This window comes from Neolamprologus multifasciatus, chromosome 10 (assembly GCF_963576455.1).
Source record: "Neolamprologus multifasciatus chromosome 10, fNeoMul1.2, whole genome shotgun sequence".
NCBI lineage: Eukaryota > Metazoa > Chordata > Actinopteri > Cichliformes > Cichlidae > Neolamprologus > Neolamprologus multifasciatus.
In genome coordinates this window covers 5,520,966-5,536,132 of record NC_140448.1, presented here as the reverse complement: position 1 = coordinate 5,536,132, position 15,167 = coordinate 5,520,966, and positions in this window count along the sequence as shown.

The following is a 15,167-nucleotide window of genomic DNA, read 5'->3' as shown; positions in this document are numbered from 1 at the left end:
GAATCCAAATGGCTTTGTTCTCACCTCAACTTCCCTTTACTCCACATTAACATCACGAGGTCAGTAAAACACATCACTGAGTATGACAAACATTACAACGTTCTTTGTCCTACTCCGCTGCACTTTCTATATTAAAGGGAATAACATTAAAAACAGTCAAATACACATATACTCATCTTTACATCTTCATCATTCTGTTCTTATGCAAGAGCTAGAACTGAATCTGTCTCCTTGCACTGTGGCTGTTCCAAGAATAACGTCATTTCAAGGCCAATACAAGGGATAGGAATCGAGAACGTTCCCAGCTGTTCAGTTCCTTGGATTGTTGGTCTGCTTGTCTTTCACTTCTGCTTATTGGTTCCACTTGTGCTTGCACTGCAGTCAGCTGGTTTCATTTTGTGTGCTGGAGGAGGAAAATAGCAGAGCAGTCTACAGCGTTGTTGCAGACATCACTTGTCAAGTGTTCTGTCTGTGAGGTGCCCACACTTGAAAAAGACCAGACTTTGAATTTCACTTACTTTATTTTGACCAGCTAGTTTGATAGCTGATAGGTAGGTAGATAGAGAGGTAGGTGAAAAACCTTTCAACACAAAAAAGAACATTTCATTAATCATTCAGATAAATTAAATGCATTATAGAGAATACAAATGAAATAACAAACATATACACTTCAGTAAAGCCATTTAACATAGCCAAAGCTAAATACTTTTGTCTAAACTATCATTTAACCCAGTTTAAGTTAGTTTTACATTCATTGGTTTTTAATCACAGAGCTGAGTAATTTCAAACAACGAAGATGAAATAAACTGTGGTTCTTAAATACACAAAATGTCTACCTTGCATTTTACACTTTTTATAAACAATTAAATTTTCAAAGTATACATTTTAGAGTTTGCAAATATTTTAATAGAAACTTTAACCAAGGATTTTCTTTTACAAAGAATTATTTTCCTTAAATTAACCCAAACATATTTACACTAGTTCTAAGATTTAACCAAGGATTTGGGGTAACTATTTTTGGTATTAATTAACATAAATGTGGGAAACACTATCTACATAAACAATTTATTCAAACTTAAACATTCATTTTAATATCAATATAATTTTTTAAACTTAAATGCAGTAACTATTTCCCAAACCATAAATACATTTCCACAATTGAGCTTCCATAGTTCCCAAACATATAAGCAGCAAATATGAGTCCAAGAGCTTACCGATAGCCCGTCTAGCTCAAAGTCTTCCTCACAGTGGAAAGTGGATTGTGCTTTGTTTGCTGTCCTCTGTCGGGTATGTCGGGTCAAATGACTGCTGCATGCATTTTAAGGTCTACTAGCCACGCCAGCCCTTGATTGCTCTAATTCAGCTCACCTGGCGGAGCGGCGTGCACCAGGCCGCGCTTAGTTGTAGATTGCACAAGGCCTAATCAGCGGCCATGCACAAGCAGCAGCACAGAGCAGGTAGTGGGCAAGAGGAGGAAGAGAAGAGTAACAGCCACACCTACTAGGTCAGCGCGACATCACTGTTAAAGAGGACAGAACAGAAACACAACTTTAGCTGATCACAACAAAGAGGCGGGGAGACGCCCAACACGCACAAACATTTGACCCACAGCATACAATTCATTTGCAGAAATCTGTGCTGCTTAGTGACGGTGCTGTCTCCCAAAGCCGATAAGAGAATCGATGAGGAACCGAGTCAATAAGTGAGATCAACAATGGAACCGGATTCGCTGAATTCTTATCAATTCCCATCTGTAAAGACGTACCTGCAGTATCAGCAGTTCACCGCTGTGTTAGCTCTTAGCTTCGTACTACTGCACCTAACAGCAGCTTCACAGAGCTGCAGGCACGACTGTTCATTCAGTGTTTCAGTGAATTATTCCGCTTTTTAAATTGTCTCTACGTAAAAGGCCCGACTGCTGACAGTGATATTCACAGGAGTGTTAGCGTGTGATAACAAAGTCTGTCTTCCACAGCACTTCTTCTCCAGCTCTACTCTAAAATAACATTGTGCTTCGAGTGTGTCTAAAAAGGGTCAAATTGCGCTCGTTGCTGTTGTGTTGAGTGAAAGCAACATTGTGCAGCTCCGGCAGCGTCGACGCAGTTAATGCTGTCAAATAGCGCGTCCTCTAATGGGAGTCTGTGGTTCAACATGACAGCAAACTTTGCTTCGGTCTCCTGACATCCCCTCTGCTAAGGATGCTTTGAAATAATGAAAGCCTTATCTGACATCAAGGAGGAGAAAAGCACCAGCCGCGCTGATATCGAATTTGTTTGAAGATAAAGTTTCCCTGCGGACCAACTGTAGGAACAAAAACGTCCTTCCATTCTGATTCAAAATGCTTTCTATCTTCTCCCTCGTCTGTGGCAGCCTTGTTCATTTTGTTCTTCACAGATAAGAGGCATTCATCCTTTGTCTTTGTAGAGTAATAAAATGATTAAGTCAATTAAAAGCCAGCCAAGTTTCTCTGTGTGGAAAAGCTTCTGTCACATTAAATTATCAAGCCTTAGTGTTCTCTCTTCTCTCGCACAAGCGCACACTTTGTTCATTTCGCTGTATTCATTTGTCAAAGCACAAGAGGACACCATGTCTAACATTCACTCGTGAAGCGATACACGAGAAGAGAGAGGGAAGTCTTTGACCTTTAATCTGTCCTGTAAAAGAAAAGAGAGAAATTCTAAATATAGCATCGCAGAGCCATGACCTTGTGTTTAAACCGAGGTTGATTTTATCAGTGATAGCAGGGAAAACACAGCAGCTACTTCAGGAGGCAACGCATGGGAAACAAATTGGTACGTTCCAAAAAAGAACGTGTCATTTTTGCAAAGGTCATCATCGGCCTACGACTATGCAAAGGTCTGCCATCCTGCTCGTGTGTGCGTGCCTGCTTTGGTTCAATGACAGAGACGAGGCTGGAAGCCATCACTCCAGATGACAGCAGAAACCATCTGTCCTCCTGCTCATCATTAACCCTGCTGGCAGCGTCCCGGCCGCTGTGCTGACACAGTTAGAGGAGAGATATGGATGAGGTTTCCCGCTGAAAGAGTTGACATATCCCAGCGCAGACGGTCAATTCCATCACTGCTCGGCGCATTTTTGTCAAAAACTGCAACAGAATGATTCTTGACATTTGGTTTTTCCTTAAAAACTGCTTCTGTGCTTCTGTTTTTACAGAACTTCTTCAGGCTGGAGCCAATCGTGATGTTTCTGTCAAGAATGATGAGCATGTACCACCATACCAGCTGTACAAAATCAAGTCATCCAAATGCGTTTGATCACCTTATGCTGTGATTGCACGTTTGCAAAGTAACTATAATCGTCTGTAAATCTAAACATTATCTAAGCCCTGCTTATTCACACAGTTAGAGTGTTTGGGCACACCCACATGGAAAAGATACATATAAATATTATAAAGTTTGTATCTGTCTTGTGTGAAACTTGTATGAAAAGCGTACAAGAGTGAAAACAGATAAAAGATCCCTTGAAAAATTAGATAAATGAAACTTGTATGTTTTGGATACTTCCTAAAACAATATATGAAAGCGGCCACTTTCATGAGTAAATCATATAAGCCTTATATCAGCGGTCCCCAACCCCCGGGCCTCGGACCGGTCCGTGAGTCGTTTGGTTCCGGGCCGCGAGAGTTGAGGCTCAGGTGTGAAATGTATAGTTTTCAGGGTTTTTATCGGTTTTCAGCGTTATTTTGTTATCGTTTTTATCGTTTACTCGGTTTTCCTGGGTCTTTTCAGGTGTGTTATGAATAAATTTTCTTTTTTTCGGTACCGGTACTAGTTTTATTTTGTTGCATTTATCCGCGACACCTTAAAGGCCGGCCCGTGAAAATATTGTCGGGCATAAACCGGTCCGTGGCGCAAAAACGGTTGGGGACCGCTGCCTTATATGATTCACTATATGAAGTAGGCCACATCTGATGCAAGTCTGTTATAAGTTTTTTCTATTTCTTTTCCATATGACACAGTTTTTGCATCACACAGTGGCTCAACATGTGACTGAAGTGCAGACTTTCAGCCTGAATTCAAAGACTTTAACAAAAGTATTTTAGTTTTGAGTCGAGCCATCAGAGGCTCAACAATAATTCAAAGTAATTTTTATTATAAGGATTGTTTTTCAATGCCTGGGTGAAAATCGACTCCTAGATTCCAACGTCCTCACAAAATGCTGTTTCCTCCCTTCAGATGCTCTGCTCAGCTCTTACTGCAGTTACCCTCAACTGCTGCTTGCTTGTGGGTCTCTCTGCACTCAGTTTGCATTCAAAAGCCGCTCTGTTGAGTTGAGATCATGTGACTGACTTGGCCACTGATGTCAGTATCTTTGACTTGCAAACCTCTTGTTTTTTGCAGGATGCTTTTGTGTCATCATGCACTTGGACTGAAGCGGTGTCCAATGAGTTTTGCAGCATTTTGTTCAAACTGAGCAGAGGGTGTTGTCCTGTACACTTCAAAATTCATCCTGGTTCTTCTATCGGCAGCCACGTCTCCCAGTAACACCAGTAACCTGGTGTCACTAGTGTACGTATGGTCCCACAGGTAGCTACACATGCCCACACCATATCACTGCCTCCACCATGTTTTCTCTCTTTCTCCATACTTTCATGGGAATGACGGGAATCTTGGATTCATCTGTTCAAAGATGTTTTTCAGGCCTGTGCAGCTCTTTCAGAGTCTAATAAGGCCTTGTTGGTGTCGAGTGTATCCAGTGGTCCTTGACAAAGGTACACAAGAGTTTTCTATACTTGGTTAGATATTGTGAAGGGTTTTTCTTAACAGAGGATGTAGTTTAGCTTTCCTCTGTGGACCTTTTGATGCTGCTGAGTTGGTCTGTGTGTGTCCTCTATTTAAAAATGTACCACTTGGTGATTTGACAGTTTTTGGTGGCTCTCTGTTGGGTTTCTTTAGGCTACGACACACGTACACAGATTTTTCTCTGCATTTGCACCTTTCGTCCACACGTAAACGGCGTTTTCAATCACTGAAAACAGAGATTTACTCCCGCAGCGTCAAACGTGTGCGCCTTTTTTGACGTGACACTGTGCGCCACGTTATTGTTTACATGAGATTAATTTCTACAATGGCCGATAGAAACAAAATACTGTTGCTCTGACTATCTGCAGTTTTTACACACTTACACACAGTGACTGTCCTTCCATTTAGAAAGACGGAGGCATCAGAGTGAACTTCTCCAACACAGACGGTCTCACAACCTAAATCCCGACTGCGACGTCATCGTCGGTTTTGAATAAATGTATTTATTTTTTATTAAAATGTATTCATGCTGTATGCATTTAGTTCACTGTTAAGTTGTGAGTCTGCACCAGCCAAAATACTGTTCTGGTTACATTTGAAATGATGAAGGCACTTGAAAAGTAACACAAAATTAGCTGCTTTTTCGGAAAAACAAAAAAACGTTTCAGACTTCAGGTTTGCATAAAACCCTGTTTACTTTTTCCCTCCCAGGCTTCTAGACTTCTGATTGGCCAACATTTCTACACAGCTGCGTTTTTGGCGTTTACATGTGGACGAAGATCAACCTTCGTCCACATGTAAACACAAGATATACAGTATGTGAACGGGATTTTTAAAAAAACGAAAATGGAAAATCTCCATGTTCAAAAATCCCCGTGTACGTATGGACGTAGTTTGGCTTAATGGTGGCCTCCTCCTGGCATTGAAACTAAAAGCCTGCACTTCAGTCGTAGTGTGCAGAAGCCAAACAACAAAAATGGTTATTTTTGTCCAAATATTTACAGACACGAGTGTATGCACAGAGCGATGAAGTAACTAAACAACATGAAACTAATAAATGTTACAATGTAAGCATGTTGCCTTGAAAAGAAATCACTTTGCACACAAAGCTTTTTGGTAACAAGACTCGTGTGATTTGATCTCGTTCCAAACATCAAAGTGACAGATCACACGTGTCCTCCATGTATCTGAGTACTTGTTTTTTAATGAAGCCAATACTCGACAGAAGTACGCTGCTACATTCATAAGTTATAAAGATAGTAAGATGAGAGGCAAACACTAATTATTCAAGTTTGGAGTGGTGCATTTCTCAGCCTACACAGCAGATCACACCGAGCCGTTTAGAGAAGAAGCTGCGCCTCTTTTATCCTGCTTTAAAAAGCTGACGCATAAATATTTATGACTTTTTCTTTTATCTGAAGCAGTTATGTGATATTAATGAAGAAAACGTTTCCACAGAAATCAAAAAGTGGATTAATCTAGTAAAAAGATTTTCATTGACCATTTCACTTTTCAGAATCTACAAGCTGACAAATCCATTTACAAAATGGGAATTTAAACGAGAGCTTCTTGCTTTTATATTTCTTTTGTTTTTATCAAGTGGAACTCACTCGTTGCTTTTTTCTGTAAATGTCTGAAGTTTAGTAACACAGGAAATCTACCGGCCGCTGACAGCACCCAAGCAAATTGCATCGAATATGGTTTTTCTATTAACACGCTAGAGTTTTATAAAGAGCTGAACCTAATAGGACAGAGATAAGTTTGGGGTGGACACCTAAGCTACCCAACCCTTTAAGTGGCATTATACAGTGCATAGGGGTGCAACAATACACAAAATTCACGGTTCGGTTCAATACTTTGGTGTCACGGTTCAATATTTTTTCGATACAAAAAAAATGTTCATGCTTTTTAAATTGTTATTTATTAAAATTATAAATATATATTTTAACTCAAATAAGTAAAAGTAATAAAATAATAAATCTATCTGATGGAGAAATCACTCATCTTTGGAAAAGAGAGTTTATTACAGAGAAATGTCTCTTTCCAAAATAAAAGCTATACTATACGCTTCTTCTGGGCTATATTCTCAGCAGCATATTAAACATATCAGGTCCCCATAAGGAGAATCATGTGCTAACGGCTGTCTAAATGACTCGGCTAAAGTTTGTAGCATGCGTGCTTGTTGTTTTTGTCTGCTTCCACTTGTCTTTGCACTAGGATGATGTCGGAGTAAATGTGCAGTCATATTCGTTGTGTTCCCACTAGTGCTGTCAGCGTTAATCTGAAATGACGTTAACGCCACAACACGGCAAATCTCCGTTAACAAGCTACCGCGGATCGCCCCGTGCGTGGGGCTGGACGGCGTCAACACGTTAACGAGCTAACTGCGCTAACGAGCTAACTGCGCTAACGAGCTAACTGCGCTAACGCACTAGTTCCCACCCATGTAATTGAGCATTGCGTGGCACATCCGACATACTGTTTTACTTTTGTCCATGACGCGCTTACCTTCAGGGTCATACGTCACATGAAAACCAAAATAGTTCCAAACGCCAGATCTGAATGAGGGTGGGGGAGGTTCAATTTGCCATGTTGCAACGAGCTTAGCTTCTGTCTGCTAGCTTGCGCTGCGCTCAGTGGATCTGCGCTCGACAGTGCAGCCTAGGCGGAGTAGTCGAACGCAGATCCACTGAGCTCTCAACACAGACAGCATCGTCAGAAGGAAAGTTGATAAAATAAATTTAAAATTTGTATTGTTCATACATATGCGTACCGAACCGAAAGCACTGTATCGAACGGTTCAATATCGATACGAGTATCGTTGCACCCCTAACAGTGCATTACACTCTGAGAGCACAAACCTGCACCATGGCAGCTCACTCTCTGGCCAGTAGGGAACAGTGTTGTCGGAGCTCTTCTTCTTCCTCCTCGCTGTCGCCAAGCGCCTTCTCCTATAGGATCATCTTTGTTATTGAGGTGTTCTCTCTGATTCTTCACCTTACGATGTAAACCACCTTGGGCAACTGTTGTTGTGAACTCCGTAAATAAAATTCAGTGGACGAGAATCCTACTAAGCAGCTCTCTACTCCATCTGTGGCGTGGGCCAGCATATAAAATTCCTGTTCCTTGTGATGCAAACAACAAACAGCCTCCAATATCTTGCAGCTCGTACCAATTAGAGAAATGAGTCCCACTGAAAGTGATATGAAGTCTCTACAGGAAGGCTCGATGATGATTCACACAGAGTGCGTGCTACACTGCGCATCAGCACATTTACTGTCTAAAGGTTTTCAGGGCACAAATACAGTTTGACTTCCAGAACATATTTTTATCTTGTTTCAGTAAACTGCAATTTGCTAATCTTTCGAGTCATGAAATAGAAAATCTATTAACACATCCAGCTTCCTGTTAATATCACTCACTTGTTTCTGCCTCGACCTGCTCTTGATATTCTGCTTTTTTCGTCTCGCCCACACACACATTTCAAGTAGGAAAACTTTACCTTGAGTGAGTTATTGATGTGGCACACCGTGTTTGATCTTCTGTTTGAGCTGGAAATGAGCAGTAACGGGATGAAGCAGTACTCCCTGTCATGTGAAGTGCTCTCGATTGGGCGGCGGTGCAGCGAACAAGCAGTGAAGCATTCTCATCATGTCTGCCTTTCAAACATATTGGCAGCACATGGCCATAGGGCAGGAGAAATTGACTCGGTATTAAGTGAAGCGAGGCCAAGCACGTTTGTGTGTGTGCAAAAGAGACAAAATCATGGACTAAGTGTAAATGAAAGAGTCACAGGAGGATTGGGGAATTTGTAATAAGCACAGAAGCATTTTTTTTCTTCTTCTGGTACCAAAACATCCCAGAGAGAAAAGCCGAGGAGCAGTGGAAATGGCTCGATATAAATAGGAAGTGTCAGTTTTAATGAATGCATTGAAAATTACCATGTTGTTCTCAAAGACGTGTCTGGGCTAGGGATGCACCGATACCGATACTGGTATCGGTATCGGGGCCGATACTGTAAAATGTGCGTGTACTCATACTCGTAAAAGTTAACCGATACCATGAACCGATACCAACTTATTTCATTAGTCAGAGGGTGGCTTGTCATTTCTGTTGTAGTTTTTTAGATTGGCCACTAGGGGGGACATCTCGCGCTAAACAGGCACAGGGTTAGGCGAGTGAGACTGGCAGCTCCAGATAAAAAAGAGAAACTGGAGGCTGCTGTAGCTAGGCTAAACAAAATGTCAGCAGTGTGGAACAGCCAACTTTAACTCAGGTTTTGGAAAAGCGATGAAAAATGTCAAGAGAAAATCCACGGGCAGTTAAAATAACAGAGGCTCTGACTCATTTTATCACTCTGGATGACCAGCCAATGCCGGTCGTGGAAAACATAGGATTGAACCGTCTTCTCAGCATACTCGAGCCGCGATATGAAATTGGACACTCTGCAATAATTTAAAAGTTTATTTTATTCTCAAACCTAATTTGTATTTATTTTATTCCAAACAGAAGTGTTTATTTATTATTCTGAAAGCTCGAGACAGTGCCAATAGTTCAGTGATATTTAGTTAAATTACAATGTGGAGACTCTGCAATAATTTAACAGAAGTGCTGATTTTTCACTTGAATTTTTTTTTGTGGTCATTTTTATTAAGATATTATTTATTATCGGCAGAGAATAAAATAAAACCTGTCTTCCAATTCATTGCGCGTGTGTGTGTGTGTGTGTGTGTGTGTGTGTGGTAGAAGTATCGGTTTTTGTACTCGGTATCGGCAAGTACTCAGATCCAAGTATCGGTATCGTATCGGTTTGAAAAAATTGGTATCGTTGCATCCCTAGTCTGGGCTTTTACAGGATGGAAGCAAAGTGTGCTAGCATGTAATGCTACACATTATTCATCATATTTAACCATTGTCTTTAATGAGAGGTTAATTATTAGCAGTGCTACAATGTAACAACATCACAAGGAAAAATGGAAGAGAGGCAAAAATCCAGACCTCTGTCTCTTCTCTCCTCCCACTGTGAACAGATTTAATAGTAACCACACCAGGTTGCAAAAAATGTAATATCAGCTGTAAAAACAGTCTCCACCTGCTGAAAAGGGTCTGAATGTAAGCGCCAGAGTCGCACTCTTTAAGGTGTACTCGAGCAATTTATTATTGCACATCCATCGTTTGGACGTGTACAGTTTAAGTTGCAGTTTTGGTGATTTCATGTGTTTTTTAGAACCTTAGAGGAAACAGCCCTTTGTGAATTCCTCTGTCTGACCCACTTGGCATAGTCTTCAGGCCTGAGTTGATCAGTGTAATGACCTTAGTGAGAAAGAGGAACGGAAATCAATACGATTCCCCTCGGTGTTCACGGTGTGTGCACTCCCAGGCCTCTTATTTAGGAAGGCAGCTAAGAGTAAGAAAGCTGGTGCTGCTCATTTTATTACTGTATATACAGTCAGGACACAGGTTTCATCGCTTACATAGAGTGTGTGTGTGTGTGTGTGTGTGTGTGTGTTATTGAATCAGTGGCTGCAGGCTGCTCAGTGAAGCAGCTCCAAACACTAACCTTTCCATTACTGTGCTTTGCAGCTGCTATGAGGTTCTTCTCCTGTGTTTTCTGCACAAAATAGATGTTGCTCAGTGTGTTAGAGTAATCAAACAAATGACTGCACGTCTTACTAAATATAGTTTTTACAAAGGCGCAGAATGGGAAACACGTAAATTATTTTTCTTTGCTGCACGGTGTGATTTAATGCAGACTTTAATCTCTTAGACTCAAAGGCATCCGCAGGCTTTGTTCTGAGACCCTGAGAGCTCTCTTTAGATCGTGGTGATACACACTTCAAAAGCAGAGCCCACACCACAACCCAGATGGTTTTTACATGAAGTAAAACATCTCACATTAGAAGTCCTCTAATTGTAGTGCTTTGGATGCGTGATAGATGTTGGGTTTGCTTACTTTTTCCATGTGATACTTTTTTAGTTTCATGTGATTATTTAAAAAGTCAACAACCTATTTTTGTATCTGACCCTTGTAGGAAATCTTTGTGCACAACCTGACCTCTTTGTTATGTACTGTACCCTGTCTGTGTAGGCTCTTTGGTTCAACATCGCAGTCCTCACAAAGTCTCTGAGTCGGGGTGCTGCCAGGGCCCCTTTTGTCTCCCTGGTGCTGCCCCCTGCTGGAGAATCAATAGCCCTGTATGCAAATGAATTGTTATTTTTATGATATCGTATAGGTTTAGGAAACAGAATCTGCCCGAGCTGATCAGCGAGCAGGCTGTAGTGATGAGAATGTGCAGATGCTGCAGCTGCTGATGCTGTAAGCTTAGATTCCAAGCAAAACTCGTTTAAATGCAACAGAAAGTCCAACAGAGCTCTCAGCGTTATACATTCATTCCAGATATACTAACAGCACAAACTTAGAGACTAAGAGTTGTTTTTGATGTTGTGTATTTGGGTTGAATGTTTCCTTTAACCTGCCCAGCAGAGCAGCTACCAAGAGGGATGAGTGATTAATGGAAGCAACGGCTGGAACGCCACCATATTACATCCCAGAGTACTCAGAGAATATAGGCTGTGTGTGTGTGTGTGTGTGTGTGTGTGTGTGCGTGTGTGTGTGTGTGTGTGTTATTGGGTGGTGGGACTGGCGGAAATTTCATTCTTCATCAGTCCCATCTCAAAGTTCATGATTACCTCAGCTGTGGAAATAAAATCACAGGCTGAACGTCTTTGTTTGTTTTCATCTTCTGTATGATTCCAAAACGATGTCATTTAGTTAAATTGCTTAATAGTGGAACACAGCTGCTTATTGTTCAGTTCAGTTTTATCAGTAGTGCCGAATCACAACAAGGTGAAGAACCAACAATAATAGAGAGGACAGCCCACAGTGAGCTGCACCTGAGCATTTGTTGACGGTGGGAAGGAAACCTCCAGCAAAACCAGGTTCATGGAGGGACAGCCATCTGCCACAGAACAAAGACACACTGTGGAAGAGACCCAGCGATTAATAATAACTAATGATTAAACGCAGATCGGTGTGAGTGAGGAAGTCTTCCCACGATGATCATGGGAGCCCCCTAACTATGTTACATCTGTGCAGCACTGTAACACTAGACTGGATCTGATGTCAAGACACACAAACGGGACAAAACCTAATTGAAACAATCAGTTAGCACAGGTCCCCAACCTTTTTCATGGAGCGGCCTTTAACCCTTTAAAGCCGGTCAGAGCAGCACGCTCTGTTTTGCATAACTATTTTTAAATCCCTGTAGCTCTGCAACCACGTGAGCTAGCGCAATAATTTTTTTTGCATATGAAACCGGAGGAGTTGTACTTCCATCTTATGCCATCAGCTTGTCCTCGGTCACAGTTTCCTTCCACATATAGCTTTGCAAAGACTGCATAAAAATATTCCAGAAACACGCTTTGCCGATCTGATCAGCTGTTCGTAACACTTCCTACATTGAAAAAGACGTCAACGCGAACGATCGCATGTCCGCCATTTCCTGCCCGAAACCGGAAGTGATGTCATTTTCGCGGAAAATTTAGTTTTTTACTTGTAGGCCTTAAAAGCCTATACCGGTGTTTTTATAAGTCATGTTTGACTCTATGCTTTTCTGAATAGTTTCTGGGATGCTTAGAACTCATATTGCACTGCTGGAAATAGTTTATTTTGATGCATATGCTGCTTTTTTGCAAATTTGCATCATAGGATTGTTTTTCGTTTTTCCTGCAGTGTATAAAAATTGGTGTATCTCAAAAATAAAACTATGAAGACACTCAAAATAAATTTCCTGTGGTGGGAAACTATTTTGTGCAACTTTTTTGTATTTAAAGTTTTGAGGGATAAGCCTCTTAAATTTCTCTAACTAGAAATATATGTTAAAAAAACAAAACAATTTTCAATTTTTTTGTAGTTTATTGCACTTTTTTGCAATTAATGTAGTTACTATGCACTTAATGCAGACATATTATTAAAATCTGGGCTATAATGGTTGTATTGATGTATATCAACTTGAAATGCTCCCAAAAATGGCTCCACAGCATGTAAACATATAATATAAGCTCTGGCGGACTTGGTTCTATGGTAGGTCTTAAAGGGTTAAGGTGTCGCAGATAAATACAACAAAGTAAAACCAGTGCCGGTACCAAGAAAAGAAGATTTATTCATAACACATGGGAAAAGACCCAGGGGAACTGAGTTAACGATAAAAACTATTAAAAATAAATTTCACACCCGAGTCTCAACTCTCGTGGCCCGGTACCTAACAACTCATGGCCGGTACCGGGCCACGACCCGGGGGTTGGGGAACGCTGAGTTAGCACCTTTGCAATTAGGAACAGTAAACACAAATAGCATTTTTTTTATCCTTTGTTTTCATTTTCAGAACAATAAAGCTTCTCATAAAACAGAAGAGCTCAAATGTACACAAATGTGTGACAACGTCTCTGAAACAATCTAACGACTGGTGTGCGTCTTCTGTCTGAACGATGTTCACGGTGCAGGCCGTCAGTCATCCCTCGCCTACACATGATATGAAATACTGGAAGTGAGATTTCGTTCTCACCGAGAGGAAAAAATTGCATGACTGGAAAGCTTCCTTAAAAGGATTGCATTATAAACACAGCGATTTCCCTCAGCAAGAAAAATCGTATACCGAGCCAGAATTGCATAATAAGGCAAACAGACTGCGGGCTACATATTTACACCAACAGGGATCACGAAAGCAGCCCTCCTGAGTCATTTGTGCTCAGGGCAAAGTGCTCTCAAGGAAAGAGATTTATTTGGCTTCATTATGTTTGCATGGTGAGGCTGGTGCAGCCATCATTTCTATTAGACACTTTTCTGGCCCATTAAACCTCATTACATATTGATCCTGTTCCTCTGGATGATAATGTGCCATTTATTTCCATCGGTTCCACTTCTCCCTCTTTATACTTTCATTGTTCATTAAGTGTCACTGAGTGTCAGAGGAGATGTATGTGGTGGATTTTAGATCACTTCTCCTGCCAAGACAACAGCAGCAAATGAAATCTGGATAATTTTCTGACAAACTTACAGCCGACGCTGAATTGAGAACATTAACAGGGGGGTGTAGATTTGTTTGCTGTTGCAGTGCCACATATTGTCTCGTACCGCCGCTCTCCTCGAGAATCAATCTGTTCATGCAGTTGATTCCTCAATGAGGCAGTGTATGACATATTTGTAGGACTGTTTGTGTCACACTCATAGGAAGGCCGCTCTGCATGTTTCTGCACATATGCTTACTGCCAGCATCTGCTGCATCATTGCCCTTACCCTAATTGCATCTAATTTCTGTTTATGCCGTTTTTGCACTCTGCTTTGCCCTTAGTGAGAGTCGCTTTGCACGTTGTTATATTCTGCTTACTTTGGAATGTAGATGACTCCAAACCATGATGGCACAAAACTACCAGTGAAATTTACATAACATGTCGTTTTCTTTATTACGCTGCAGCCCACGCTGAACGCTGCTATCGCATCCTTTTTTCTGCACTTCTGCTGCTGCAACAATGCATTTGTCCTGCAGGCATCATTAAAGTTTCATCTCATCCCTGCATACGTTAGTAGCGGTTTTACCAGCTTCCTTTTTACATCATCCAGACTATCTCTGGTGAAGAGAACCTGCCATTTAACCCTTTAAAACCGGTCAGAGCGGCACGCTCTGTTTTGCGTAACTATTTTTAAATCCCGGTAGCTCTGCAACCACGTGAGCTAGCGCAATAATTTTTTTTGCATATGAAACCGGAGGAGTTGTACTTACATCTTATGCCATCAGCTTGTCCTCGGTCACAGTTTCCTTCCACATATAGTTTTGCAAAAACTGCATAAAAAGCACTTGCAGCAACAAAAACATAATATTCCAGAAACACGCTTTGCCGATCCGATCAGCTGTTCGTAACACTTCCTACATTGGATTAGACGTCAGCGCGAACTATCGCATGTCCGCCATGACCTGCCCGAAACCGGAAGTGATATCATTTTCCATCAGGGCCTCATGAGCCTATACTGGTGTTTTTAAAAGTTATCTTTGACTTTATGACTTTCTGTGTGGTTTCTGGGATGCTTAGGACTCATATTGCACTGCTGGAAATAGTTTATTTTGATGCATATGCTGCTTTTTTGCAAATTTGCATTATAATATTTATTTTCGTTTAAAATAAATATAAAAATTGGTGTATTTCAAAAATAAAACTATGAAGACACTCAAAATAAATTTCCTGTGGTGGGAAACTATTTTGTGCAACTTTTTTGTATTTACAGTTTTGAGGGATAAGCCTCTTAAATTTCTCTAACTAGAAATATATGTTAAAAAAACAAAAACGATTTTCAATTTTTTTGTAGTTTATTGCACTTTTTTGCAATTTATGTAATTACTATGCACTTAA